The 25,037-nt window shown below is 51.1% G+C and overlaps 27 non-coding genes across 27 annotated transcripts; all 27 read left to right on the top strand.

Annotated features, from left to right (window-relative positions):
- The first annotated feature begins 615 nt into the window (after positions 1-615).
- Positions 616-808, top strand: LOC126292296 (U2 spliceosomal RNA). The gene has a single exon (XR_007552088.1). It is a non-coding gene; the product is annotated as a U2 spliceosomal RNA (small nuclear RNA).
- A 729-nt stretch (positions 809-1,537) lies between these two features.
- Positions 1,538-1,730, top strand: LOC126292293 (U2 spliceosomal RNA). The gene has a single exon (XR_007552087.1). It is a non-coding gene; the product is annotated as a U2 spliceosomal RNA (small nuclear RNA).
- Positions 1,731-2,462: 732 nt separating this feature from the next.
- LOC126292283 (U2 spliceosomal RNA) lies at positions 2,463-2,655 on the top strand. Its single transcript, XR_007552077.1, has one exon. It is a non-coding gene; the product is annotated as a U2 spliceosomal RNA (small nuclear RNA).
- Positions 2,656-3,388: 733 nt separating this feature from the next.
- LOC126292281 (U2 spliceosomal RNA) lies at positions 3,389-3,581 on the top strand. Its single transcript, XR_007552074.1, has one exon. It is a non-coding gene; the product is annotated as a U2 spliceosomal RNA (small nuclear RNA).
- A 732-nt stretch (positions 3,582-4,313) lies between these two features.
- Positions 4,314-4,506, top strand: LOC126292274 (U2 spliceosomal RNA). Its single transcript, XR_007552073.1, has one exon. It is a non-coding gene; the product is annotated as a U2 spliceosomal RNA (small nuclear RNA).
- A 732-nt stretch (positions 4,507-5,238) lies between these two features.
- Positions 5,239-5,431, top strand: LOC126292271 (U2 spliceosomal RNA). Its single transcript, XR_007552070.1, has one exon. It is a non-coding gene; the product is annotated as a U2 spliceosomal RNA (small nuclear RNA).
- A 732-nt stretch (positions 5,432-6,163) lies between these two features.
- On the top strand, positions 6,164-6,356 carry LOC126292267 (U2 spliceosomal RNA). The gene has a single exon (XR_007552061.1). It is a non-coding gene; the product is annotated as a U2 spliceosomal RNA (small nuclear RNA).
- A 733-nt stretch (positions 6,357-7,089) lies between these two features.
- LOC126292257 (U2 spliceosomal RNA) lies at positions 7,090-7,282 on the top strand. Its single transcript, XR_007552057.1, has one exon. It is a non-coding gene; the product is annotated as a U2 spliceosomal RNA (small nuclear RNA).
- Positions 7,283-8,014: 732 nt separating this feature from the next.
- On the top strand, positions 8,015-8,207 carry LOC126292251 (U2 spliceosomal RNA). Its single transcript, XR_007552056.1, has one exon. It is a non-coding gene; the product is annotated as a U2 spliceosomal RNA (small nuclear RNA).
- Positions 8,208-8,939: 732 nt separating this feature from the next.
- On the top strand, positions 8,940-9,132 carry LOC126292245 (U2 spliceosomal RNA). The gene has a single exon (XR_007552055.1). It is a non-coding gene; the product is annotated as a U2 spliceosomal RNA (small nuclear RNA).
- A 734-nt stretch (positions 9,133-9,866) lies between these two features.
- Positions 9,867-10,059, top strand: LOC126292241 (U2 spliceosomal RNA). Its single transcript, XR_007552054.1, has one exon. It is a non-coding gene; the product is annotated as a U2 spliceosomal RNA (small nuclear RNA).
- Positions 10,060-10,791: 732 nt separating this feature from the next.
- On the top strand, positions 10,792-10,984 carry LOC126292238 (U2 spliceosomal RNA). The gene has a single exon (XR_007552053.1). It is a non-coding gene; the product is annotated as a U2 spliceosomal RNA (small nuclear RNA).
- Positions 10,985-11,717: 733 nt separating this feature from the next.
- Positions 11,718-11,910, top strand: LOC126292236 (U2 spliceosomal RNA). The gene has a single exon (XR_007552052.1). It is a non-coding gene; the product is annotated as a U2 spliceosomal RNA (small nuclear RNA).
- A 730-nt stretch (positions 11,911-12,640) lies between these two features.
- LOC126292232 (U2 spliceosomal RNA) lies at positions 12,641-12,833 on the top strand. The gene has a single exon (XR_007552051.1). It is a non-coding gene; the product is annotated as a U2 spliceosomal RNA (small nuclear RNA).
- Positions 12,834-13,566: 733 nt separating this feature from the next.
- On the top strand, positions 13,567-13,759 carry LOC126292226 (U2 spliceosomal RNA). Its single transcript, XR_007552050.1, has one exon. It is a non-coding gene; the product is annotated as a U2 spliceosomal RNA (small nuclear RNA).
- Positions 13,760-14,497: 738 nt separating this feature from the next.
- Positions 14,498-14,690, top strand: LOC126292222 (U2 spliceosomal RNA). Its single transcript, XR_007552049.1, has one exon. It is a non-coding gene; the product is annotated as a U2 spliceosomal RNA (small nuclear RNA).
- Positions 14,691-15,423: 733 nt separating this feature from the next.
- LOC126292217 (U2 spliceosomal RNA) lies at positions 15,424-15,616 on the top strand. Its single transcript, XR_007552048.1, has one exon. It is a non-coding gene; the product is annotated as a U2 spliceosomal RNA (small nuclear RNA).
- A 729-nt stretch (positions 15,617-16,345) lies between these two features.
- LOC126292209 (U2 spliceosomal RNA) lies at positions 16,346-16,538 on the top strand. Its single transcript, XR_007552047.1, has one exon. It is a non-coding gene; the product is annotated as a U2 spliceosomal RNA (small nuclear RNA).
- A 732-nt stretch (positions 16,539-17,270) lies between these two features.
- LOC126292203 (U2 spliceosomal RNA) lies at positions 17,271-17,463 on the top strand. Its single transcript, XR_007552046.1, has one exon. It is a non-coding gene; the product is annotated as a U2 spliceosomal RNA (small nuclear RNA).
- Positions 17,464-18,195: 732 nt separating this feature from the next.
- Positions 18,196-18,388, top strand: LOC126292198 (U2 spliceosomal RNA). The gene has a single exon (XR_007552043.1). It is a non-coding gene; the product is annotated as a U2 spliceosomal RNA (small nuclear RNA).
- Positions 18,389-19,120: 732 nt separating this feature from the next.
- On the top strand, positions 19,121-19,313 carry LOC126292195 (U2 spliceosomal RNA). The gene has a single exon (XR_007552042.1). It is a non-coding gene; the product is annotated as a U2 spliceosomal RNA (small nuclear RNA).
- A 732-nt stretch (positions 19,314-20,045) lies between these two features.
- Positions 20,046-20,238, top strand: LOC126292190 (U2 spliceosomal RNA). The gene has a single exon (XR_007552040.1). It is a non-coding gene; the product is annotated as a U2 spliceosomal RNA (small nuclear RNA).
- Positions 20,239-20,967: 729 nt separating this feature from the next.
- LOC126292184 (U2 spliceosomal RNA) lies at positions 20,968-21,160 on the top strand. Its single transcript, XR_007552039.1, has one exon. It is a non-coding gene; the product is annotated as a U2 spliceosomal RNA (small nuclear RNA).
- A 729-nt stretch (positions 21,161-21,889) lies between these two features.
- LOC126292179 (U2 spliceosomal RNA) lies at positions 21,890-22,082 on the top strand. Its single transcript, XR_007552038.1, has one exon. It is a non-coding gene; the product is annotated as a U2 spliceosomal RNA (small nuclear RNA).
- Positions 22,083-22,814: 732 nt separating this feature from the next.
- Positions 22,815-23,007, top strand: LOC126292172 (U2 spliceosomal RNA). Its single transcript, XR_007552028.1, has one exon. It is a non-coding gene; the product is annotated as a U2 spliceosomal RNA (small nuclear RNA).
- Positions 23,008-23,736: 729 nt separating this feature from the next.
- LOC126292168 (U2 spliceosomal RNA) lies at positions 23,737-23,929 on the top strand. Its single transcript, XR_007552024.1, has one exon. It is a non-coding gene; the product is annotated as a U2 spliceosomal RNA (small nuclear RNA).
- Positions 23,930-24,659: 730 nt separating this feature from the next.
- Positions 24,660-24,852, top strand: LOC126292162 (U2 spliceosomal RNA). The gene has a single exon (XR_007552023.1). It is a non-coding gene; the product is annotated as a U2 spliceosomal RNA (small nuclear RNA).
- The last annotated feature ends 185 nt before the right edge of the window (positions 24,853-25,037 follow it).

The raw sequence follows: 25,037 nt of genomic DNA, 5'->3' as shown, positions 1-25,037 counted from the left end.
ACACACGCGAGACAGATATTATCTTATTTTTTTTTTTTTTTTTTGTTTTTAGCCGGACCGCTCTTGCAGCCACATTACACTAGGCTGGTAATTTATGGGGGGCACACAACAGCGCCGTCGGATGCTCCTTTGGCGTCTCTTATGGCCCGGCCACAGATAATTTCAATTAAATTTTTTGGAGTTATAACCTTAGCTCCTCGCGAACGTCGTCGTCGCCGCCGCCGCACGCACGCAGAATACGTGTGTACACACGCACACACACATATGCAGTCTGCGGTGAACGGTGTAAGCACTCGGCTAGGTGTAGCTTGCGCCGGCCTCGCGCCGGTGTAGCTCGCGCCGTCCTGGCGCTGCTGTGGGGCGGCCTCACGGCTTCTCCACTGCCGTGGCTGCTAGCGGCGTTCAAATGGGAGTCGCTCTTTACTCTTAGACATGGACGGTAAAACTAGGCTGTTGACGAGTGCTCTCTTCAGTTGTCCTTCCTCCCGGCACTTGCTTTTGCGACGTTTTCCACGGTCGCCTGTTGCGATATCAGCCCGCACCACCATGTTTCACTCCCACATGTGGAGCGCACACGCTGCAAGCATTTAGGCCCTTCCACTGCGGTTTTTCCTTATCGCTTCTCGGCCTTTTGGCTAAGATCAAAGTGTAGTATCTGTTCTTATCAGCTTAATATCTGATACGTCCTGCATCGCAGGACCAGAATATTAAACTCATTTTTGGCTCATGACGGAGTGCTAGGGGCTTGCTCCACCTCTGTCGCGGGTTGGCCCGGCATTGCAGTACCGCCGGGATCGGCCCACCTAAAATTAATTAAAACACAGCTTGAAATGAGATAATATTCTGCAGAGATCAGATATTCTGCTGGTAGCAAAACTTGTCGGAGTTGTCGATGCGCCCAGTAGTTAGCTCCTTACACACTGCGATTTCTTTTAATTTAACATTATCTTATTTTTTTTTTTTTTTTGTTTTTAGCCGGACCGCTCTTGCAGCCACATTACACTAGGCTGGTAATTTATGGGGGCACACAACAGCGCCGTCGGATGCTCCTTTGGCGTCTCTTATGGCCCGGCCACAGATAATTTCAATTAAATTTTTTGGAGTTATAACCTTAGCTCCTCGCGAACGTCGTCGTCGCCGCCGCCGCACGCACGCAGAATACGTGTGTACACACGCACACACACATATGCAGTCTGCGGTGAACGGTGTAAGCACTCGGCTAGGTGTAGCTTGCGCCGGCCTCGCGCCGGTGTAGCTCGCGCCGTCCTGGCGCTGCTGTGGGGCGGCCTCACGGCTTCTCCACTGCCGTGGCTGCTAGCGGCGTTCAAATGGGAGTCGCTCTTTACTCTTAGACATGGACGGTAAAACTAGGCTGTTGACGAGTGCTCTCTTCAGTTGTCCTTCCTCCCGGCACTTGCTTTTGCGACGTTTTCCACGGTCGCCTGTTGCGATATCAGCCCGCACCACCATGTTTCACTCCCACATGTGGAGCGCACACGCTGCAAGCATTTAGGCCCTTCCACTGCGGTTTTTCCTTATCGCTTCTCGGCCTTTTGGCTAAGATCAAAGTGTAGTATCTGTTCTTATCAGCTTAATATCTGATACGTCCTGCATCGCAGGACCAGAATATTAAACTCATTTTTGGCTCATGACGGAGTGCTAGGGGCTTGCTCCACCTCTGTCGCGGGTTGGCCCGGCATTGCAGTACCGCCGGGATCGGCCCACCTAAAATTAATTAAAACACAGCTTGAAATGAGATAATATTCTGCAGAGATCAGATATTCTGCTGGTAGCAAAACTTGTCGGAGTTGTCGATGCGCCCAGTAGTTAGCTCCTTACACACTGCGATTTCTTTTAATTTAACATTATCTTATTTTTTTTTTTTTTTTGTTTTTAGCCGGACCGCTCTTGCAGCCACATTACACTAGGCTGGTAATTTATGGGGGCACACAACAGCGCCGTCGGATGCTCCTTTGGCGTCTCTTATGGCCCGGCCACAGATAATTTCAATTAAATTTTTTGGAGTTATAACCTTAGCTCCTCGCGAACGTCGTCGTCGTCGCCGCCGCCGCACGCACGCAGAATACGTGTGTACACACGCACACACACATATGCAGTCTGCGGTGAACGGTGTAAGCACTCGGCTAGGTGTAGCTTGCGCCGGCCTCGCGCCGGTGTAGCTCGCGCCGTCCTGGCGCTGCTGTGGGGCGGCCTCACGGCTTCTCCACTGCCGTGGCTGCTAGCGGCGTTCAAATGGGAGTCGCTCTTTACTCTTAGACATGGACGGTAAAACTAGGCTGTTGACGAGTGCTCTCTTCAGTTGTCCTTCCTCCCGGCACTTGCTTTTGCGACGTTTTCCACGGTCGCCTGTTGCGATATCAGCCCGCACCACCATGTTTCACTCCCACATGTGGAGCGCACACGCTGCAAGCATTTAGGCCCTTCCACTGCGGTTTTTCCTTATCGCTTCTCGGCCTTTTGGCTAAGATCAAAGTGTAGTATCTGTTCTTATCAGCTTAATATCTGATACGTCCTGCATCGCAGGACCAGAATATTAAACTCATTTTTGGCTCATGACGGAGTGCTAGGGGCTTGCTCCACCTCTGTCGCGGGTTGGCCCGGCATTGCAGTACCGCCGGGATCGGCCCACCTAAAATTAATTAAAACACAGCTTGAAATGAGATAATATTCTGCAGAGATCAGATATTCTGCTGGTAGCAAAACTTGTCGGAGTTGTCGATGCGCCCAGTAGTTAGCTCCTTACACACTGCGATTTCTTTTAATTTAACATTATCTTATTTTTTTTTTTTTTTTTGTTTTTAGCCGGACCGCTCTTGCAGCCACATTACACTAGGCTGGTAATTTATGGGGGCACACAACAGCGCCGTCGGATGCTCCTTTGGCGTCTCTTATGGCCCGGCCACAGATAATTTCAATTAAATTTTTTGGAGTTATAACCTTAGCTCCTCGCGAACGTCGTCGTCGTCGCCGCCGCCGCACGCACGCAGAATACGTGTGTACACACGCACACACACATATGCAGTCTGCGGTGAACGGTGTAAGCACTCGGCTAGGTGTAGCTTGCGCCGGCCTCGCGCCGGTGTAGCTCGCGCCGTCCTGGCGCTGCTGTGGGGCGGCCTCACGGCTTCTCCACTGCCGTGGCTGCTAGCGGCGTTCAAATGGGAGTCGCTCTTTACTCTTAGACATGGACGGTAAAACTAGGCTGTTGACGAGTGCTCTCTTCAGTTGTCCTTCCTCCCGGCACTTGCTTTTGCGACGTTTTCCACGGTCGCCTGTTGCGATATCAGCCCGCACCACCATGTTTCACTCCCACATGTGGAGCGCACACGCTGCAAGCATTTAGGCCCTTCCACTGCGGTTTTTCCTTATCGCTTCTCGGCCTTTTGGCTAAGATCAAAGTGTAGTATCTGTTCTTATCAGCTTAATATCTGATACGTCCTGCATCGCAGGACCAGAATATTAAACTCATTTTTGGCTCATGACGGAGTGCTAGGGGCTTGCTCCACCTCTGTCGCGGGTTGGCCCGGCATTGCAGTACCGCCGGGATCGGCCCACCTAAAATTAATTAAAACACAGCTTGAAATGAGATAATATTCTGCAGAGATCAGATATTCTGCTGGTAGCAAAACTTGTCGGAGTTGTCGATGCGCCCAGTAGTTAGCTCCTTACACACTGCGATTTCTTTTAATTTAACATTATCTTATTTTTTTTTTTTTTTTGTTTTTAGCCGGACCGCTCTTGCAGCCACATTACACTAGGCTGGTAATTTATGGGGGCACACAACAGCGCCGTCGGATGCTCCTTTGGCGTCTCTTATGGCCCGGCCACAGATAATTTCAATTAAATTTTTTGGAGTTATAACCTTAGCTCCTCGCGAACGTCGTCGTCGTCGCCGCCGCCGCACGCACGCAGAATACGTGTGTACACACGCACACACACATATGCAGTCTGCGGTGAACGGTGTAAGCACTCGGCTAGGTGTAGCTTGCGCCGGCCTCGCGCCGGTGTAGCTCGCGCCGTCCTGGCGCTGCTGTGGGGCGGCCTCACGGCTTCTCCACTGCCGTGGCTGCTAGCGGCGTTCAAATGGGAGTCGCTCTTTACTCTTAGACATGGACGGTAAAACTAGGCTGTTGACGAGTGCTCTCTTCAGTTGTCCTTCCTCCCGGCACTTGCTTTTGCGACGTTTTCCACGGTCGCCTGTTGCGATATCAGCCCGCACCACCATGTTTCACTCCCACATGTGGAGCGCACACGCTGCAAGCATTTAGGCCCTTCCACTGCGGTTTTTCCTTATCGCTTCTCGGCCTTTTGGCTAAGATCAAAGTGTAGTATCTGTTCTTATCAGCTTAATATCTGATACGTCCTGCATCGCAGGACCAGAATATTAAACTCATTTTTGGCTCATGACGGAGTGCTAGGGGCTTGCTCCACCTCTGTCGCGGGTTGGCCCGGCATTGCAGTACCGCCGGGATCGGCCCACCTAAAATTAATTAAAACACAGCTTGAAATGAGATAATATTCTGCAGAGATCAGATATTCTGCTGGTAGCAAAACTTGTCGGAGTTGTCGATGCGCCCAGTAGTTAGCTCCTTACACACTGCGATTTCTTTTAATTTAACATTATCTTATTTTTTTTTTTTTTTTGTTTTTAGCCGGACCGCTCTTGCAGCCACATTACACTAGGCTGGTAATTTATGGGGGCACACAACAGCGCCGTCGGATGCTCCTTTGGCGTCTCTTATGGCCCGGCCACAGATAATTTCAATTAAATTTTTTGGAGTTATAACCTTAGCTCCTCGCGAACGTCGTCGTCGTCGCCGCCGCCGCACGCACGCAGAATACGTGTGTACACACGCACACACACATATGCAGTCTGCGGTGAACGGTGTAAGCACTCGGCTAGGTGTAGCTTGCGCCGGCCTCGCGCCGGTGTAGCTCGCGCCGTCCTGGCGCTGCTGTGGGGCGGCCTCACGGCTTCTCCACTGCCGTGGCTGCTAGCGGCGTTCAAATGGGAGTCGCTCTTTACTCTTAGACATGGACGGTAAAACTAGGCTGTTGACGAGTGCTCTCTTCAGTTGTCCTTCCTCCCGGCACTTGCTTTTGCGACGTTTTCCACGGTCGCCTGTTGCGATATCAGCCCGCACCACCATGTTTCACTCCCACATGTGGAGCGCACACGCTGCAAGCATTTAGGCCCTTCCACTGCGGTTTTTCCTTATCGCTTCTCGGCCTTTTGGCTAAGATCAAAGTGTAGTATCTGTTCTTATCAGCTTAATATCTGATACGTCCTGCATCGCAGGACCAGAATATTAAACTCATTTTTGGCTCATGACGGAGTGCTAGGGGCTTGCTCCACCTCTGTCGCGGGTTGGCCCGGCATTGCAGTACCGCCGGGATCGGCCCACCTAAAATTAATTAAAACACAGCTTGAAATGAGATAATATTCTGCAGAGATCAGATATTCTGCTGGTAGCAAAACTTGTCGGAGTTGTCGATGCGCCCAGTAGTTAGCTCCTTACACACTGCGATTTCTTTTAATTTAACATTATCTTATTTTTTTTTTTTTTTTGTTTTTAGCCGGACCGCTCTTGCAGCCACATTACACTAGGCTGGTAATTTATGGGGGCACACAACAGCGCCGTCGGATGCTCCTTTGGCGTCTCTTATGGCCCGGCCACAGATAATTTCAATTAAATTTTTTGGAGTTATAACCTTAGCTCCTCGCGAACGTCGTCGTCGTCGCCGCCGCCGCACGCACGCAGAATACGTGTGTACACACGCACACACACATATGCAGTCTGCGGTGAACGGTGTAAGCACTCGGCTAGGTGTAGCTTGCGCCGGCCTCGCGCCGGTGTAGCTCGCGCCGTCCTGGCGCTGCTGTGGGGCGGCCTCACGGCTTCTCCACTGCCGTGGCTGCTAGCGGCGTTCAAATGGGAGTCGCTCTTTACTCTTAGACATGGACGGTAAAACTAGGCTGTTGACGAGTGCTCTCTTCAGTTGTCCTTCCTCCCGGCACTTGCTTTTGCGACGTTTTCCACGGTCGCCTGTTGCGATATCAGCCCGCACCACCATGTTTCACTCCCACATGTGGAGCGCACACGCTGCAAGCATTTAGGCCCTTCCACTGCGGTTTTTCCTTATCGCTTCTCGGCCTTTTGGCTAAGATCAAAGTGTAGTATCTGTTCTTATCAGCTTAATATCTGATACGTCCTGCATCGCAGGACCAGAATATTAAACTCATTTTTGGCTCATGACGGAGTGCTAGGGGCTTGCTCCACCTCTGTCGCGGGTTGGCCCGGCATTGCAGTACCGCCGGGATCGGCCCACCTAAAATTAATTAAAACACAGCTTGAAATGAGATAATATTCTGCAGAGATCAGATATTCTGCTGGTAGCAAAACTTGTCGGAGTTGTCGATGCGCCCAGTAGTTAGCTCCTTACACACTGCGATTTCTTTTAATTTAACATTATCTTATTTTTTTTTTTTTTTTTGTTTTTAGCCGGACCGCTCTTGCAGCCACATTACACTAGGCTGGTAATTTATGGGGGCACACAACAGCGCCGTCGGATGCTCCTTTGGCGTCTCTTATGGCCCGGCCACAGATAATTTCAATTAAATTTTTTGGAGTTATAACCTTAGCTCCTCGCGAACGTCGTCGTCGTCGCCGCCGCCGCACGCACGCAGAATACGTGTGTACACACGCACACACACATATGCAGTCTGCGGTGAACGGTGTAAGCACTCGGCTAGGTGTAGCTTGCGCCGGCCTCGCGCCGGTGTAGCTCGCGCCGTCCTGGCGCTGCTGTGGGGCGGCCTCACGGCTTCTCCACTGCCGTGGCTGCTAGCGGCGTTCAAATGGGAGTCGCTCTTTACTCTTAGACATGGACGGTAAAACTAGGCTGTTGACGAGTGCTCTCTTCAGTTGTCCTTCCTCCCGGCACTTGCTTTTGCGACGTTTTCCACGGTCGCCTGTTGCGATATCAGCCCGCACCACCATGTTTCACTCCCACATGTGGAGCGCACACGCTGCAAGCATTTAGGCCCTTCCACTGCGGTTTTTCCTTATCGCTTCTCGGCCTTTTGGCTAAGATCAAAGTGTAGTATCTGTTCTTATCAGCTTAATATCTGATACGTCCTGCATCGCAGGACCAGAATATTAAACTCATTTTTGGCTCATGACGGAGTGCTAGGGGCTTGCTCCACCTCTGTCGCGGGTTGGCCCGGCATTGCAGTACCGCCGGGATCGGCCCACCTAAAATTAATTAAAACACAGCTTGAAATGAGATAATATTCTGCAGAGATCAGATATTCTGCTGGTAGCAAAACTTGTCGGAGTTGTCGATGCGCCCAGTAGTTAGCTCCTTACACACTGCGATTTCTTTTAATTTAACATTATCTTATTTTTTTTTTTTTTTTGTTTTTAGCCGGACCGCTCTTGCAGCCACATTACACTAGGCTGGTAATTTATGGGGGCACACAACAGCGCCGTCGGATGCTCCTTTGGCGTCTCTTATGGCCCGGCCACAGATAATTTCAATTAAATTTTTTGGAGTTATAACCTTAGCTCCTCGCGAACGTCGTCGTCGTCGCCGCCGCCGCACGCACGCAGAATACGTGTGTACACACGCACACACACATATGCAGTCTGCGGTGAACGGTGTAAGCACTCGGCTAGGTGTAGCTTGCGCCGGCCTCGCGCCGGTGTAGCTCGCGCCGTCCTGGCGCTGCTGTGGGGCGGCCTCACGGCTTCTCCACTGCCGTGGCTGCTAGCGGCGTTCAAATGGGAGTCGCTCTTTACTCTTAGACATGGACGGTAAAACTAGGCTGTTGACGAGTGCTCTCTTCAGTTGTCCTTCCTCCCGGCACTTGCTTTTGCGACGTTTTCCACGGTCGCCTGTTGCGATATCAGCCCGCACCACCATGTTTCACTCCCACATGTGGAGCGCACACGCTGCAAGCATTTAGGCCCTTCCACTGCGGTTTTTCCTTATCGCTTCTCGGCCTTTTGGCTAAGATCAAAGTGTAGTATCTGTTCTTATCAGCTTAATATCTGATACGTCCTGCATCGCAGGACCAGAATATTAAACTCATTTTTGGCTCATGACGGAGTGCTAGGGGCTTGCTCCACCTCTGTCGCGGGTTGGCCCGGCATTGCAGTACCGCCGGGATCGGCCCACCTAAAATTAATTAAAACACAGCTTGAAATGAGATAATATTCTGCAGAGATCAGATATTCTGCTGGTAGCAAAACTTGTCGGAGTTGTCGATGCGCCCAGTAGTTAGCTCCTTACACACTGCGATTTCTTTTAATTTAACATTATCTTATTTTTTTTTTTTTTTTGTTTTTAGCCGGACCGCTCTTGCAGCCACATTACACTAGGCTGGTAATTTATGGGGGCACACAACAGCGCCGTCGGATGCTCCTTTGGCGTCTCTTATGGCCCGGCCACAGATAATTTCAATTAAATTTTTTGGAGTTATAACCTTAGCTCCTCGCGAACGTCGTCGTCGTCGCCGCCGCCGCACGCACGCAGAATACGTGTGTACACACGCACACACACATATGCAGTCTGCGGTGAACGGTGTAAGCACTCGGCTAGGTGTAGCTTGCGCCGGCCTCGCGCCGGTGTAGCTCGCGCCGTCCTGGCGCTGCTGTGGGGCGGCCTCACGGCTTCTCCACTGCCGTGGCTGCTAGCGGCGTTCAAATGGGAGTCGCTCTTTACTCTTAGACATGGACGGTAAAACTAGGCTGTTGACGAGTGCTCTCTTCAGTTGTCCTTCCTCCCGGCACTTGCTTTTGCGACGTTTTCCACGGTCGCCTGTTGCGATATCAGCCCGCACCACCATGTTTCACTCCCACATGTGGAGCGCACACGCTGCAAGCATTTAGGCCCTTCCACTGCGGTTTTTCCTTATCGCTTCTCGGCCTTTTGGCTAAGATCAAAGTGTAGTATCTGTTCTTATCAGCTTAATATCTGATACGTCCTGCATCGCAGGACCAGAATATTAAACTCATTTTTGGCTCATGACGGAGTGCTAGGGGCTTGCTCCACCTCTGTCGCGGGTTGGCCCGGCATTGCAGTACCGCCGGGATCGGCCCACCTAAAATTAATTAAAACACAGCTTGAAATGAGATAATATTCTGCAGAGATCAGATATTCTGCTGGTAGCAAAACTTGTCGGAGTTGTCGATGCGCCCAGTAGTTAGCTCCTTACACACTGCGATTTCTTTTAATTTAACATTATCTTATTTTTTTTTTTTTTTTGTTTTTAGCCGGACCGCTCTTGCAGCCACATTACACTAGGCTGGTAATTTATGGGGGCACACAACAGCGCCGTCGGATGCTCCTTTGGCGTCTCTTATGGCCCGGCCACAGATAATTTCAATTAAATTTTTTGGAGTTATAACCTTAGCTCCTCGCGAACGTCGTCGTCGTCGCCGCCGCCGCACGCACGCAGAATACGTGTGTACACACGCACACACACATATGCAGTCTGCGGTGAACGGTGTGTAAGCACTCGGCTAGGTGTAGCTTGCGCCGGCCTCGCGCCGGTGTAGCTCGCGCCGTCCTGGCGCTGCTGTGGGGCGGCCTCACGGCTTCTCCACTGCCGTGGCTGCTAGCGGCGTTCAAATGGGAGTCGCTCTTTACTCTTAGACATGGACGGTAAAACTAGGCTGTTGACGAGTGCTCTCTTCAGTTGTCCTTCCTCCCGGCACTTGCTTTTGCGACGTTTTCCACGGTCGCCTGTTGCGATATCAGCCCGCACCACCATGTTTCACTCCCACATGTGGAGCGCACACGCTGCAAGCATTTAGGCCCTTCCACTGCGGTTTTTCCTTATCGCTTCTCGGCCTTTTGGCTAAGATCAAAGTGTAGTATCTGTTCTTATCAGCTTAATATCTGATACGTCCTGCATCGCAGGACCAGAATATTAAACTCATTTTTGGCTCATGACGGAGTGCTAGGGGCTTGCTCCACCTCTGTCGCGGGTTGGCCCGGCATTGCAGTACCGCCGGGATCGGCCCACCTAAAATTAATTAAAACACAGCTTGAAATGAGATAATATTCTGCAGAGATCAGATATTCTGCTGGTAGCAAAACTTGTCGGAGTTGTCGATGCGCCCAGTAGTTAGCTCCTTACACACTGCGATTTCTTTTAATTTAACATTATCTTATTTTTTTTTTTTTTTTGTTTTTAGCCGGACCGCTCTTGCAGCCACATTACACTAGGCTGGTAATTTATGGGGGCACACAACAGCGCCGTCGGATGCTCCTTTGGCGTCTCTTATGGCCCGGCCACAGATAATTTCAATTAAATTTTTTGGAGTTATAACCTTAGCTCCTCGCGAACGTCGTCGTCGTCGCCGCCGCCGCACGCACGCAGAATACGTGTGTACACACGCACACACACATATGCAGTCTGCGGTGAACGGTGTAAGCACTCGGCTAGGTGTAGCTTGCGCCGGCCTCGCGCCGGTGTAGCTCGCGCCGTCCTGGCGCTGCTGTGGGGCGGCCTCACGGCTTCTCCACTGCCGTGGCTGCTAGCGGCGTTCAAATGGGAGTCGCTCTTTACTCTTAGACATGGACGGTAAAACTAGGCTGTTGACGAGTGCTCTCTTCAGTTGTCCTTCCTCCCGGCACTTGCTTTTGCGACGTTTTCCACGGTCGCCTGTTGCGATATCAGCCCGCACCACCATGTTTCACTCCCACATGTGGAGCGCACACGCTGCAAGCATTTAGGCCCTTCCACTGCGGTTTTTCCTTATCGCTTCTCGGCCTTTTGGCTAAGATCAAAGTGTAGTATCTGTTCTTATCAGCTTAATATCTGATACGTCCTGCATCGCAGGACCAGAATATTAAACTCATTTTTGGCTCATGACGGAGTGCTAGGGGCTTGCTCCACCTCTGTCGCGGGTTGGCCCGGCATTGCAGTACCGCCGGGATCGGCCCACCTAAAATTAATTAAAACACAGCTTGAAATGAGATAATATTCTGCAGAGATCAGATATTCTGCTGGTAGCAAAACTTGTCGGAGTTGTCGATGCGCCCAGTAGTTAGCTCCTTACACACTGCGATTTCTTTTAATTTAACATTATCTTATTTTTTTTTTTTTTTTTGTTTTTAGCCGGACCGCTCTTGCAGCCACATTACACTAGGCTGGTAATTTATGGGGGCACACAACAGCGCCGTCGGATGCTCCTTTGGCGTCTCTTATGGCCCGGCCACAGATAATTTCAATTAAATTTTTTGGAGTTATAACCTTAGCTCCTCGCGAACGTCGTCGTCGTCGCCGCCGCCGCACGCACGCAGAATACGTGTGTACACACGCACACACACATATGCAGTCTGCGGTGAACGGTGTAAGCACTCGGCTAGGTGTAGCTTGCGCCGGCCTCGCGCCGGTGTAGCTCGCGCCGTCCTGGCGCTGCTGTGGGGCGGCCTCACGGCTTCTCCACTGCCGTGGCTGCTAGCGGCGTTCAAATGGGAGTCGCTCTTTACTCTTAGACATGGACGGTAAAACTAGGCTGTTGACGAGTGCTCTCTTCAGTTGTCCTTCCTCCCGGCACTTGCTTTTGCGACGTTTTCCACGGTCGCCTGTTGCGATATCAGCCCGCACCACCATGTTTCACTCCCACATGTGGAGCGCACACGCTGCAAGCATTTAGGCCCTTCCACTGCGGTTTTTCCTTATCGCTTCTCGGCCTTTTGGCTAAGATCAAAGTGTAGTATCTGTTCTTATCAGCTTAATATCTGATACGTCCTGCATCGCAGGACCAGAATATTAAACTCATTTTTGGCTCATGACGGAGTGCTAGGGGCTTGCTCCACCTCTGTCGCGGGTTGGCCCGGCATTGCAGTACCGCCGGGATCGGCCCACCTAAAATTAATTAAAACACAGCTTGAAATGAGATAATATTCTGCAGAGATCAGATATTCTGCTGGTAGCAAAACTTGTCGGAGTTGTCGATGCGCCCAGTAGTTAGCTCCTTACACACTGCGATTTCTTTTAATTTAACATTATCTTATTTTTTTTTTTTTTTTTGTTTTTAGCCGGACCGCTCTTGCAGCCACATTACACTAGGCTGGTAATTTATGGGGGCACACAACAGCGCCGTCGGATGCTCCTTTGGCGTCTCTTATGGCCCGGCCACAGATAATTTCAATTAAATTTTTTGGAGTTATAACCTTAGCTCCTCGCGAACGTCGTCGTCGCCGCCGCCGCACGCACGCAGAATACGTGTGTACACACGCACACACACATATGCAGTCTGCGGTGAACGGTGTAAGCACTCGGCTAGGTGTAGCTTGCGCCGGCCTCGCGCCGGTGTAGCTCGCGCCGTCCTGGCGCTGCTGTGGGGCGGCCTCACGGCTTCTCCACTGCCGTGGCTGCTAGCGGCGTTCAAATGGGAGTCGCTCTTTACTCTTAGACATGGACGGTAAAACTAGGCTGTTGACGAGTGCTCTCTTCAGTTGTCCTTCCTCCCGGCACTTGCTTTTGCGACGTTTTCCACGGTCGCCTGTTGCGATATCAGCCCGCACCACCATGTTTCACTCCCACATGTGGAGCGCACACGCTGCAAGCATTTAGGCCCTTCCACTGCGGTTTTTCCTTATCGCTTCTCGGCCTTTTGGCTAAGATCAAAGTGTAGTATCTGTTCTTATCAGCTTAATATCTGATACGTCCTGCATCGCAGGACCAGAATATTAAACTCATTTTTGGCTCATGACGGAGTGCTAGGGGCTTGCTCCACCTCTGTCGCGGGTTGGCCCGGCATTGCAGTACCGCCGGGATCGGCCCACCTAAAATTAATTAAAACACAGCTTGAAATGAGATAATATTCTGCAGAGATCAGATATTCTGCTGGTAGCAAAACTTGTCGGAGTTGTCGATGCGCCCAGTAGTTAGCTCCTTACACACTGCGATTTCTTTTAATTTAACATTATCTTATTTTTTTTTTTTTTTTTGTTTTTAGCCGGACCGCTCTTGCAGCCACATTACACTAGGCTGGTAATTTATGGGGGCACACAACAGCGCCGTCGGATGCTCCTTTGGCGTCTCTTATGGCCCGGCCACAGATAATTTCAATTAAATTTTTTGGAGTTATAACCTTAGCTCCTCGCGAACGTCGTCGTCGTCGCCGCCGCCGCACGCACGCAGAATACGTGTGTACACACGCACACACACATATGCAGTCTGCGGTGAACGGTGTAAGCACTCGGCTAGGTGTAGCTTGCGCCGGCCTCGCGCCGGTGTAGCTCGCGCCGTCCTGGCGCTGCTGTGGGGCGGCCTCACGGCTTCTCCACTGCCGTGGCTGCTAGCGGCGTTCAAATGGGAGTCGCTCTTTACTCTTAGACATGGACGGTAAAACTAGGCTGTTGACGAGTGCTCTCTTCAGTTGTCCTTCCTCCCGGCACTTGCTTTTGCGACGTTTTCCACGGTCGCCTGTTGCGATATCAGCCCGCACCACCATGTTTCACTCCCACATGTGGAGCGCACACGCTGCAAGCATTTAGGCCCTTCCACTGCGGTTTTTCCTTATCGCTTCTCGGCCTTTTGGCTAAGATCAAAGTGTAGTATCTGTTCTTATCAGCTTAATATCTGATACGTCCTGCATCGCAGGACCAGAATATTAAACTCATTTTTGGCTCATGACGGAGTGCTAGGGGCTTGCTCCACCTCTGTCGCGGGTTGGCCCGGCATTGCAGTACCGCCGGGATCGGCCCACCTAAAATTAATTAAAACACAGCTTGAAATGAGATAATATTCTGCAGAGATCAGATATTCTGCTGGTAGCAAAACTTGTCGGAGTTGTCGATGCGCCCAGTAGTTAGCTCCTTACACACTGCGATTTCTTTTAATTTAACATTATCTTATTTTTTTTTTTTTTTTGTTTTTAGCCGGACCGCTCTTGCAGCCACATTACACTAGGCTGGTAATTTATGGGGGCACACAAACACAACAGCGCCGTCGGATGCTCCTTTGGCGTCTCTTATGGCCCGGCCACAGATAATTTCAATTAAATTTTTTGGAGTTATAACCTTAGCTCCTCGCGAACGTCGTCGTCGTCGCCGCCGCCGCACGCACGCAGAATACGTGTGTACACACGCACACACACATATGCAGTCTGCGGTGAACGGTGTAAGCACTCGGCTAGGTGTAGCTTGCGCCGGCCTCGCGCCGGTGTAGCTCGCGCCGTCCTGGCGCTGCTGTGGGGCGGCCTCACGGCTTCTCCACTGCCGTGGCTGCTAGCGGCGTTCAAATGGGAGTCGCTCTTTACTCTTAGACATGGACGGTAAAACTAGGCTGTTGACGAGTGCTCTCTTCAGTTGTCCTTCCTCCCGGCACTTGCTTTTGCGACGTTTTCCACGGTCGCCTGTTGCGATATCAGCCCGCACCACCATGTTTCACTCCCACATGTGGAGCGCACACGCTGCAAGCATTTAGGCCCTTCCACTGCGGTTTTTCCTTATCGCTTCTCGGCCTTTTGGCTAAGATCAAAGTGTAGTATCTGTTCTTATCAGCTTAATATCTGATACGTCCTGCATCGCAGGACCAGAATATTAAACTCATTTTTGGCTCATGACGGAGTGCTAGGGGCTTGCTCCACCTCTGTCGCGGGTTGGCCCGGCATTGCAGTACCGCCGGGATCGGCCCACCTAAAATTAATTAAAACACAGCTTGAAATGAGATAATATTCTGCAGAGATCAGATATTCTGCTGGTAGCAAAACTTGTCGGAGTTGTCGATGCGCCCAGTAGTTAGCTCCTTACACACTGCGATTTCTTTTAATTTAACATTATCTTATTTTTTTTTTTTTTTTGTTTTTTAGCCGGACCGCTCTTGCAGCCACATTACACTAGGCTGGTAATTTATGGGGGCACACAACAGCGCCGTCGGATGCTCCTTTGGCGTCTCTTATGGCCCGGCCACAGATAATTTCAATTAAATTTTTTGGAGTTATAACCTTAGCTCCTCGCGAACGTCGTCGTCGTCGCCGCCGCCGCACGCACGCAGAATACGTGTGTACACACGCACACACACATATGCAGTCTGCGGTGAACGGTGTAAGCACTCGGCTAGGTGTAGCTTGCGCCGGCCTCGCGCCGGTGTAGCTCGCGCCGTCCTGGCGCTGCTGTGGGGCGGCCTCACGGCTTCTCCACTGCCGTGGCTGCTAGCGGCGTTCAAATGGGAGTCGCTCTTTACTCTTAGACATGGACGGTAAAACTAGGCTGTTGACGAGTGCTCTCTTCAGTTGTCCTTCCTCCCGGCACTTGCTTTTGCGACGTTTTCCACGGTCGCCTGTTGCGATATCAGCCCGCACCACCATGTTTCACTCCCACATGTGGAGCGCACACGCTGCAAGCATTTAGGCCCTTCCACTGCGGTTTTTCCTTATCGCTTCTCGGCCTTTTGGCTAAGATCAAAGTGTAGTATCTGTTCTTATCAGCTTAATATCTGATACGTCCTGCATCGCAGGACCAGAATATTAAACTCATTTTTGGCTCATGACGGAGTGCTAGGGGCTTGCTCCACCTCTGTCGCGGGTTGGCCCGGCATTGCAGTACCGCCGGGATCGGCCCACCTAAAATTAATTAAAACACAGCTTGAAATGAGATAATATTCTGCAGAGATCAGATATTCTGCTGGTAGCAAAACTTGTCGGAGTTGTCGATGCGCCCAGTAGTTAGCTCCTTACACACTGCGATTTCTTTTAATTTAACATTATCTTATTTTTTTTTTTTTTTTGTTTTTAGCCGGACCGCTCTTGCAGCCACATTACACTAGGCTGGTAATTTATGGGGGCACACAACAGCGCCGTCGGATGCTCCTTTGGCGTCTCTTATGGCCCGGCCACAGATAATTTCAATTAAATTTTTTGGAGTTATAACCTTAGCTCCTCGCGAACGTCGTCGTCGCCGCCGCCGCACGCACGCAGAATACGTGTGTACACACGCACACACACATATGCAGTCTGCGGTGAACGGTGTAAGCACTCGGCTAGGTGTAGCTTGCGCCGGCCTCGCGCCGGTGTAGCTCGCGCCGTCCTGGCGCTGCTGTGGGGCGGCCTCACGGCTTCTCCACTGCCGTGGCTGCTAGCGGCGTTCAAATGGGAGTCGCTCTTTACTCTTAGACATGGACGGTAAAACTAGGCTGTTGACGAGTGCTCTCTTCAGTTGTCCTTCCTCCCGGCACTTGCTTTTGCGACGTTTTCCACGGTCGCCTGTTGCGATATCAGCCCGCACCACCATGTTTCACTCCCACATGTGGAGCGCACACGCTGCAAGCATTTAGGCCCTTCCACTGCGGTTTTTCCTTATCGCTTCTCGGCCTTTTGGCTAAGATCAAAGTGTAGTATCTGTTCTTATCAGCTTAATATCTGATACGTCCTGCATCGCAGGACCAGAATATTAAACTCATTTTTGGCTCATGACGGAGTGCTAGGGGCTTGCTCCACCTCTGTCGCGGGTTGGCCCGGCATTGCAGTACCGCCGGGATCGGCCCACCTAAAATTAATTAAAACACAGCTTGAAATGAGATAATATTCTGCAGAGATCAGATATTCTGCTGGTAGCAAAACTTGTCGGAGTTGTCGATGCGCCCAGTAGTTAGCTCCTTACACACTGCGATTTCTTTTAATTTAACATTATCTTATTTTTTTTTTTTTTTTGTTTTTAGCCGGACCGCTCTTGCAGCCACATTACACTAGGCTGGTAATTTATGGGGGCACACAACAGCGCCGTCGGATGCTCCTTTGGCGTCTCTTATGGCCCGGCCACAGATAATTTCAATTAAATTTTTTGGAGTTATAACCTTAGCTCCTCGCGAACGTCGTCGTCGTCGCCGCCGCCGCACGCACGCAGAATACGTGTGTACACACGCACACACACATATGCAGTCTGCGGTGAACGGTGTAAGCACTCGGCTAGGTGTAGCTTGCGCCGGCCTCGCGCCGGTGTAGCTCGCGCCGTCCTGGCGCTGCTGTGGGGCGGCCTCACGGCTTCTCCACTGCCGTGGCTGCTAGCGGCGTTCAAATGGGAGTCGCTCTTTACTCTTAGACATGGACGGTAAAACTAGGCTGTTGACGAGTGCTCTCTTCAGTTGTCCTTCCTCCCGGCACTTGCTTTTGCGACGTTTTCCACGGTCGCCTGTTGCGATATCAGCCCGCACCACCATGTTTCACTCCCACATGTGGAGCGCACACGCTGCAAGCATTTAGGCCCTTCCACTGCGGTTTTTCCTTATCGCTTCTCGGCCTTTTGGCTAAGATCAAAGTGTAGTATCTGTTCTTATCAGCTTAATATCTGATACGTCCTGCATCGCAGGACCAGAATATTAAACTCATTTTTGGCTCATGACGGAGTGCTAGGGGCTTGCTCCACCTCTGTCGCGGGTTGGCCCGGCATTGCAGTACCGCCGGGATCGGCCCACCTAAAATTAATTAAAACACAGCTTGAAATGAGATAATATTCTGCAGAGATCAGATATTCTGCTGGTAGCAAAACTTGTCGGAGTTGTCGATGCGCCCAGTAGTTAGCTCCTTACACACTGCGATTTCTTTTAATTTAACATTATCTTATTTTTTTTTTTTTTTTGTTTTTAGCCGGACCGCTCTTGCAGCCACATTACACTAGGCTGGTAATTTATGGGGGCACACAACAGCGCCGTCGGATGCTCCTTTGGCGTCTCTTATGGCCCGGCCACAGATAATTTCAATTAAATTTTTTGGAGTTATAACCTTAGCTCCTCGCGAACGTCGTCGTCGTCGCCGCCGCCGCACGCACGCAGAATACGTGTGTACACACGCACACACACATATGCAGTCTGCGGTGAACGGTGTAAGCACTCGGCTAGGTGTAGCTTGCGCCGGCCTCGCGCCGGTGTAGCTCGCGCCGTCCTGGCGCTGCTGTGGGGCGGCCTCACGGCTTCTCCACTGCCGTGGCTGCTAGCGGCGTTCAAATGGGAGTCGCTCTTTACTCTTAGACATGGACGGTAAAACTAGGCTGTTGACGAGTGCTCTCTTCAGTTGTCCTTCCTCCCGGCACTTGCTTTTGCGACGTTTTCCACGGTCGCCTGTTGCGATATCAGCCCGCACCACCATGTTTCACTCCCACATGTGGAGCGCACACGCTGCAAGCATTTAGGCCCTTCCACTGCGGTTTTTCCTTATCGCTTCTCGGCCTTTTGGCTAAGATCAAAGTGTAGTATCTGTTCTTATCAGCTTAATATCTGATACGTCCTGCATCGCAGGACCAGAATATTAAACTCATTTTTGGCTCATGACGGAGTGCTAGGGGCTTGCTCCACCTCTGTCGCGGGTTGGCCCGGCATTGCAGTACCGCCGGGATCGGCCCACCTAAAATTAATTAAAACACAGCTTGAAATGAGATAATATTCTGCAGAGATCAGATATTCTGCTGGTAGCAAAACTTGTCGGAGTTGTCGATGCGCCCAGTAGTTAGCTCCTTACACACTGCGATTTCTTTTAATTTAACATTATCTTATTTTTTTTTTTTTTTTGTTTTTAGCCGGACCGCTCTTGCAGCCACATTACACTAGGCTGGTAATTTATGGGGGCACACAACAGCGCCGTCGGATGCTCCTTTGGCGTCTCTTATGGCCCGGCCACAGATAATTTCAATTAAATTTTTTGGAGTTATAACCTTAGCTCCTCGCGAACGTCGTCGTCGTCGCCGCCGCCGCACGCACGCAGAATACGTGTGTACACACGCACACACACATATGCAGTCTGCGGTGAACGGTGTAAGCACTCGGCTAGGTGTAGCTTGCGCCGGCCTCGCGCCGGTGTAGCTCGCGCCGTCCTGGCGCTGCTGTGGGGCGGCCTCACGGCTTCTCCACTGCCGTGGCTGCTAGCGGCGTTCAAATGGGAGTCGCTCTTTACTCTTAGACATGGACGGTAAAACTAGGCTGTTGACGAGTGCTCTCTTCAGTTGTCCTTCCTCCCGGCACTTGCTTTTGCGACGTTTTCCACGGTCGCCTGTTGCGATATCAGCCCGCACCACCATGTTTCACTCCCACATGTGGAGCGCACACGCTGCAAGCATTTAGGCCCTTCCACTGCGGTTTTTCCTTATCGCTTCTCGGCCTTTTGGCTAAGATCAAAGTGTAGTATCTGTTCTTATCAGCTTAATATCTGATACGTCCTGCATCGCAGGACCAGAATATTAAACTCATTTTTGGCTCATGACGGAGTGCTAGGGGCTTGCTCCACCTCTGTCGCGGGTTGGCCCGGCATTGCAGTACCGCCGGGATCGGCCCACCTAAAATTAATTAAAACACAGCTTGAAATGAGATAATATTCTGCAGAGATCAGATATTCTGCTGGTAGCAAAACTTGTCGGAGTTGTCGATGCGCCCAGTAGTTAGCTCCTTACACACTGCGATTTCTTTTAATTTAACATTATCTTATTTTTTTTTTTTTTTTGTTTTTAGCCGGACCGCTCTTGCAGCCACATTACACTAGGCTGGTAATTTATGGGGGCACACAACAGCGCCGTCGGATGCTCCTTTGGCGTCTCTTATGGCCCGGCCACAGATAATTTCAATTAAATTTTTTGGAGTTATAACCTTAGCTCCTCGCGAACGTCGTCGTCGTCGCCGCCGCCGCACGCACGCAGAATACGTGTGTACACACGCACACACACATATGCAGTCTGCGGTGAACGGTGTAAGCACTCGGCTAGGTGTAGCTTGCGCCGGCCTCGCGCCGGTGTAGCTCGCGCCGTCCTGGCGCTGCTGTGGGGCGGCCTCACGGCTTCTCCACTGCCGTGGCTGCTAGCGGCGTTCAAATGGGAGTCGCTCTTTACTCTTAGACATGGACGGTAAAACTAGGCTGTTGACGAGTGCTCTCTTCAGTTGTCCTTCCTCCCGGCACTTGCTTTTGCGACGTTTTCCACGGTCGCCTGTTGCGATATCAGCCCGCACCACCATGTTTCACTCCCACATGTGGAGCGCACACGCTGCAAGCATTTAGGCCCTTCCACTGCGGTTTTTCCTTATCGCTTCTCGGCCTTTTGGCTAAGATCAAAGTGTAGTATCTGTTCTTATCAGCTTAATATCTGATACGTCCTGCATCGCAGGACCAGAATATTAAACTCATTTTTGGCTCATGACGGAGTGCTAGGGGCTTGCTCCACCTCTGTCGCGGGTTGGCCCGGCATTGCAGTACCGCCGGGATCGGCCCACCTAAAATTAATTAAAACACAGCTTGAAATGAGATAATATTCTGCAGAGATCAGATATTCTGCTGGTAGCAAAACTTGTCGGAGTTGTCGATGCGCCCAGTAGTTAGCTCCTTACACACTGCGATTTCTTTTAATTTAACATTATCTTATTTTTTTTTTTTTTTTGTTTTTAGCCGGACCGCTCTTGCAGCCACATTACACTAGGCTGGTAATTTATGGGGGCACACAACAGCGCCGTCGGATGCTCCTTTGGCGTCTCTTATGGCCCGGCCACAGATAATTTCAATTAAATTTTTTGGAGTTATAACCTTAGCTCCTCGCGAACGTCGTCGTCGCCGCCGCCGCACGCACGCAGAATACGTGTGTACACACGCACACACACATATGCAGTCTGCGGTGAACGGTGTAAGCACTCGGCTAGGTGTAGCTTGCGCCGGCCTCGCGCCGGTGTAGCTCGCGCCGTCCTGGCGCTGCTGTGGGGCGGCCTCACGGCTTCTCCACTGCCGTGGCTGCTAGCGGCGTTCAAATGGGAGTCGCTCTTTACTCTTAGACATGGACGGTAAAACTAGGCTGTTGACGAGTGCTCTCTTCAGTTGTCCTTCCTCCCGGCACTTGCTTTTGCGACGTTTTCCACGGTCGCCTGTTGCGATATCAGCCCGCACCACCATGTTTCACTCCCACATGTGGAGCGCACACGCTGCAAGCATTTAGGCCCTTCCACTGCGGTTTTTCCTTATCGCTTCTCGGCCTTTTGGCTAAGATCAAAGTGTAGTATCTGTTCTTATCAGCTTAATATCTGATACGTCCTGCATCGCAGGACCAGAATATTAAACTCATTTTTGGCTCATGACGGAGTGCTAGGGGCTTGCTCCACCTCTGTCGCGGGTTGGCCCGGCATTGCAGTACCGCCGGGATCGGCCCACCTAAAATTAATTAAAACACAGCTTGAAATGAGATAATATTCTGCAGAGATCAGATATTCTGCTGGTAGCAAAACTTGTCGGAGTTGTCGATGCGCCCAGTAGTTAGCTCCTTACACACTGCGATTTCTTTTAATTTAACATTATCTTATTTTTTTTTTTTTTTTGTTTTTAGCCGGACCGCTCTTGCAGCCACATTACACTAGGCTGGTAATTTATGGGGGCACACAACAGCGCCGTCGGATGCTCCTTTGGCGTCTCTTATGGCCCGGCCACAGATAATTTCAATTAAATTTTTTGGAGTTATAACCTTAGCTCGCGAACGTCGTCGTCGTCGCCGCCGCCGCACGCACGCAGAATACGTGTGTACACACGCACACACACATATGCAGTCTGCGGTGAACGGTGTAAGCACTCGGCTAGGTGTAGCTTGCGCCGGCCTCGCGCCGGTGTAGCTCGCGCCGTCCTGGCGCTGCTGTGGGGCGGCCTCACGGCTTCTCCACTGCCGTGGCTGCTAGCGGCGTTCAAATGGGAGTCGCTCTTTACTCTTAGACATGGACGGTAAAACTAGGCTGTTGACGAGTGCTCTCTTCAGTTGTCCTTCCTCCCGGCACTTGCTTTTGCGACGTTTTCCACGGTCGCCTGTTGCGATATCAGCCCGCACCACCATGTTTCACTCCCACATGTGGAGCGCACACGCTGCAAGCATTTAGGCCCTTCCACTGCGGTTTTTCCTTATCGCTTCTCGGCCTTTTGGCTAAGATCAAAGTGTAGTATCTGTTCTTATCAGCTTAATATCTGATACGTCCTGCATCGCAGGACCAGAATATTAAACTCATTTTTGGCTCATGACGGAGTGCTAGGGGCTTGCTCCACCTCTGTCGCGGGTTGGCCCGGCATTGCAGTACCGCCGGGATCGGCCCACCTAAAATTAATTAAAACACAGCTTGAAATGAGATAATATTCTGCAGAGATCAGATATTCTGCTGGTAGCAAAACTTGTCGGAGTTGTCGATGCGCCCAGTAGTTAGCTCCTTACACACTGCGATTTCTTTTAATTTAACATTATCTTATTTTTTTTTTTTTTTTGTTTTTAGCCGGACCGCTCTTGCAGCCACATTACACTAGGCTGGTAATTTATGGGGGCACACAACAGCGCCGTCGGATGCTCCTTTGGCGTCTCTTATGGCCCGGCCACAGATAATTTCAATTAAATTTTTTGGAGTTATAACCTTAGCTCCTCGCGAACGTCGTCGTCGTCGCCGCCGCCGCACGCACGCAGAATACGTGTGTACACACGCACACACACATATGCAGTCTGCGGTGAACGGTGTAAGCACTCGGCTAGGTGTAGCTTGCGCCGGCCTCGCGCCGGTGTAGCTCGCGCCGTCCTGGCGCTGCTGTGGGGCGGCCTCACGGCTTCTCCACTGCCGTGGCTGCTAGCGGCGTTCAAATGGGAGTCGCTCTTTACTCTTAGACATGGACGGTAAAACTAGGCTGTTGACGAGTGCTCTCTTCAGTTGTCCTTCCTCCCGGCACTTGCTTTTGCGACGTTTTCCACGGTCGCCTGTTGCGATATCAGCCCGCACCACCATGTTTCACTCCCACATGTGGAGCGCACACGCTGCAAGCATTTAGGCCCTTCCACTGCGGTTTTTCCTTATCGCTTCTCGGCCTTTTGGCTAAGATCAAAGTGTAGTATCTGTTCTTATCAGCTTAATATCTGATACGTCCTGCATCGCAGGACCAGAATATTAAACTCATTTTTGGCTCATGACGGAGTGCTAGGGGCTTGCTCCACCTCTGTCGCGGGTTGGCCCGGCATTGCAGTACCGCCGGGATCGGCCCACCTAAAATTAATTAAAACACAGCTTGAAATGAGATAATATTCTGCAGAGATCAGATATTCTGCTGGTAGCAAAACTTGTCGGAGTTGTCGATGCGCCCAGTAGTTAGCTCCTTACACACTGCGATTTCTTTTAATTTAACATTATCTTATTTTTTTTTTTTTTTTGTTTTTAGCCGGACCGCTCTTGCAGCCACATTACACTAGGCTGGTAATTTATGGGGGCACACAACAGCGCCGTCGGATGCTCCTTTGGCGTCTCTTATGGCCCGGCCACAGATAATTTCAATTAAATTTTTTGGAGTTATAACCTTAGCTCCTCGCGAACGTCGTCGTCGCCGCCGCCGCACGCACGCAGAATACGTGTGTACACACGCACACACACATATGCAGTCTGCGGTGAACGGTGTAAGCACTCGGCTAGGTGTAGCTTGCGCCGGCCTCGCGCCGGTGTAGCTCGCGCCGTCCTGGCGCTGCTGTGGGGCGGCCTCACGGCTTCTCCACTGCCGTGGCTGCTAGCGGCGTTCAAATGGGAGTCGCTCTTTACTCTTAGACATGGACGGTAAAACTAGGCTGTTGACGAGTGCTCTCTTCAGTTGTCCTTCCTCCCGGCACTTGCTTTTGCGACGTTTTCCACGGTCGCCTGTTGCGATATCAGCCCGCACCACCATGTTTCACTCCCACATGTGGAGCGCACACGCTGCAAGCATTTAGGCCCTTCCACTGCGGTTTTTCCTTATCGCTTCTCGGCCTTTTGGCTAAGATCAAAGTGTAGTATCTGTTCTTATCAGCTTAATATCTGATACGTCCTGCATCGCAGGACCAGAATATTAAACTCATTTTTGGCTCATGACGGAGTGCTAGGGGCTTGCTCCACCTCTGTCGCGGGTTGGCCCGGCATTGCAGTACCGCCGGGATCGGCCCACCTAAAATTAATTAAAACACAGCTTGAAATGAGATAATATTCTGCAGAGATCAGATATTCTGCTGGTAGCAAAACTTGTCGGAGTTGTCGATGCGCCCAGTAGTTAGCTCCTTACACACTGCGATTTCTTTTAATTTAACATTATCTTATTTTTTTTTTTTTTTTGTTTTTAGCCGGACCGCTCTTGCAGCCACATTACACTAGGCTGGTAATTTATGGGGGCACACAACAGCGCCGTCGGATGCTCCTTTGGCGTCTCTTATGGCCCGGCCACAGATAATTTCAATTAAATTTTTTGGAGTTATAACCTTAGCTCCTCGCGAACGTCGTCGTCGTCGCCGCCGCCGCACGCACGCAGAATACGTGTGTACACACGCACACACATATGCAGTCTGCGGTGAACGGTGTAAGCACTCGGCTAGGTGTAGCTTGCGCCGGCCTCGCGCCGGTGTAGCTCGCGCCGTCCTGGCGCTGCTGTGGGGCGGCCTCACGGCTTCTCCACTGCCGTGGCTGCTAGCGGCGTTCAAATGGGAGTCGCTCTTTACTCTTAGACATGGACGGTAAAACTAGGCTGTTGACGAGTGCTCTCTTCAGTTGTCCTTCCTCCCGGCACTTGCTTTTGCGACGTTTTCCACGGTCGCCTGTTGCGATATCAGCCCGCACCACCATGTTTCACTCCCACATGTGGAGCGCACACGCTGCAAGCATTTAGGCCCTTCCACTGCGGTTTTTCCTTATCGCTTCTCGGCCTTTTGGCTAAGATCAAAGTGTAGTATCTGTTCTTATCAGCTTAATATCTGATACGTCCTGCATCGCAGGACCAGAATATTAAACTCATTTTTGGCTCATGACGGAGTGCTAGGGGCTTGCTCCACCTCTGTCGCGGGTTGGCCCGGCATTGCAGTACCGCCGGGATCGGCCCACCTAAAATTAATTAAAACACAGCTTGAAATGAGATAATATTCTGCAGAGATCAGATATTCTGCTGGTAGCAAAACTTGTCGGAGTTGTCGATGCGCCCAGTAGTTAGCTCCTTACACACTGCGATTTCTTTTAATTTAACATTATCTTATTTTTTTTTTTTTTTTGTTTTTAGCCGGACCGCTCTTGCAGC

This window comes from Schistocerca gregaria, chromosome 1, assembly GCF_023897955.1.
Source record: "Schistocerca gregaria isolate iqSchGreg1 chromosome 1, iqSchGreg1.2, whole genome shotgun sequence".
Classification (NCBI taxonomy): domain Eukaryota; kingdom Metazoa; phylum Arthropoda; class Insecta; order Orthoptera; family Acrididae; genus Schistocerca; species Schistocerca gregaria.
This window is presented reverse-complemented; position numbering and strand designations above follow the sequence as displayed.